Here is a 2,579-nt window from a genome sequence, read left to right as displayed (position 1 = left end):
AGCTTAGGCTTAGCGATGGATGAAACACTTAAAAACTTAAATCTTACTCTCCCTCCCATATATAACTGTATACATTAAACACAGAAATCATCAAATTGTCTTTTTAAATAATTTATTTATAGTTGGATTTTATTCTCTTGGCTGTGTCCCTGGAGATGGTGACCAGCCTCTGAAGGATGGGCTGTAAAGTATCGCCTTCAGTACATATGGCAGCCACCCACTCCACGCCCTGAGGCCCACCAAACCCAGTGGCAGCAGGCAGCACTCTGCACTGTGATGGAGTAACCAGAGACCATGCAGATGAGGGACAGGATTTGCAAGGGCTTCAGCATGGCAAGCCCTGTCTCCTGCAACTGTACCTGAGAAGGGACACCTGGGGACAAGGAGCATCACTGTCATTCATTTGCATTTTAGTCTTCCAAATTGAACCAATAGGGGTTGGGGATACAGCTCAGTGGCATAAGTGCCTGCCTGGCAAGCACAAGGTCCTGAGTTTGATACCCAGTACCGCATAACAAAACCAAACCAAACCAAACCAAACCAAAAAACCCAAATTGAACCAATATCAGACATCAGCAGTACCTTGTGGAGTCATCACCAGGCACAGGAGAAGACCCAACAGTCTCATCTTCTTAACCAAACTCTTGTCTCTTCAGCCTTGTGTAAAGAGAGCTAGCTGTGAGCTACCAGACCCATAGAGGAATTTGAATCTGTATAATAATTTGCATATAAATTGTGCTCTTTTTAGAAATTGTAATTGATTGAGGTTACTTTGCCCTTTGTCTTTCTGTGCCCTGTGAAGTATTTATTCTCTGAAACTCAAGCAGTGTTTAAGTCTGTACTGAGAATTCATTTGCTCTAAATGGAGATTTGAAAGGATGCTGAAGGATGATCTCACCTGCCTGAGTCACCTTTACAAGTTCTTCCTCCCACACAGCTCCCAGTGCAACTCACTTCATCCACTCAGACTCTGTGTCCTGCTCCCTGGGTCCTGTTCCCTGCTTTCTTTCCTGGCTCCCTGTCCTCTGAGTGGTTTCCTTGTTCCACCAAGAGCTCTTTTTACTGCCACAATACTGTTGTTTTGTGTGTCCAGTCCTGGTTCACACTCTAGGACATCCTGGACATAAGACATTCCTATTCCAGATCAGAGACAGGAAAAATTTGTTTATGTACTATGCTTTTCTTACAAAGATAACTCAAAGCATTTGCAATAAAGAAGCAATTCGGGGCTGGGGATTTTGCTCAGCGGCAAAAGTGCCTGCCTGGCAAGCGCAAGGTCGGGAGTTCAGTTCCCGGTACCGGAGAAAAACCAAAAAAAAAAAGAAGCAATCCATTTTCAATGACCATTCTCTGAATGATACTTGTGCTTATAATAATTGGTTTTTCATGTTTCAAGTTCAAAACTCCTTCTACATCTAAAGAGGACATTTCCAATTTAAACTCTACATCACCATGGATGATACCTTTAGAGAATGTCCATAATTTTCAACTTGTCTACAGAGATTGTGTCCCTAAAACTTTACCTCAACACCCATCTGGTAATCAGATTCTACTCCTTTTCCTCTCCTTCAAATCCACCTTAGGCTCTTGTCAGCAGATCACTCTCCAATATCTTTCCTTTTTTCAGGAGGATGATGGAAAGGATGGTGCAGACATTCATTCCCAGGCAGGAAGGTGGGGCTTGAGAGATGAGTAGTTAATGCTTTCCTTACAATGGAGAAATCATTTTACAGGGTGAGATAGGGAAATTCCCTGATGGTTTCCCAAGTCTGCTAAAATTGAGAGGCCAGTTCAAGGCATGTTTACTTCTAAATATCCATGAGGAGAGGGGAGCAGGGTGCACTCTGGTGATGTCCAGGCCAGACTCCTTCATATGATAAAACAGCATGGAAGGATTGAGCAGGACGGAGGAGACCGAGGAGGTTCAGTGATTCAGAGCCCATGGAGGGAGGCATCAGCACTGTAAAACTTAGGTATTTCCTCCTCAGTATTTGAAATGGTGGCTTCTTTGTGCTATCTCATTTCTTAATTTCAGAGACTCCTATATTTAAACACTGTTGATAGACTATGGCACAGGGTAAACTTTTCCATCCCACAAGGGAGAAAAATAGGAAGATAGAAAGAAACAGGACACAAACTCAAACCCTGAAAGGCAGATACATTTTGTAGTTCTGTGCCCATCCAGCACCCAGAACAAGTGATGTCTATGAGATGTGACCTCCGGAGCTTGGTGAGCCGCACCTCAACAGCATTGCCATTGGCAGGTCTTGGTACTATTCTCTAGTGCTGAATTTTCTCACTGCCAGAGCTTTTCTCAGATGTTCCATGTTCCCAATTTTTCCAATGTCCTCAGTGCTCCACTCACTTTCAGTTTCATTCTCACACTCCATACACTTTCCTCTCAAGGACACATTGCCTGGTTTTCCAGGCCATTTTCTGAAATCTGTGTGAAAGCCTTCATGATCTAAGTGCTCATGAGTTCTACATGACCATAAAATCAGTACCAAGTTACTAACACAAAGGTCAGCTACCATCTCAAGCCATTACTAAGCCCACTTGAGGCATAGTTTTGGATGAGT

The sequence above is a fragment of the Chinchilla lanigera genome, unplaced genomic scaffold (assembly GCF_000276665.1).
Source record: "Chinchilla lanigera isolate Chin_1 unplaced genomic scaffold, ChiLan1.0 scaffold00168, whole genome shotgun sequence".
In the NCBI taxonomy this organism is placed as follows: Eukaryota; Metazoa; Chordata; class Mammalia; order Rodentia; family Chinchillidae; genus Chinchilla; species Chinchilla lanigera.
The sequence above is the reverse complement of the archived record's forward strand: the minus strand, read 5'-3'. Positions refer to the sequence as shown.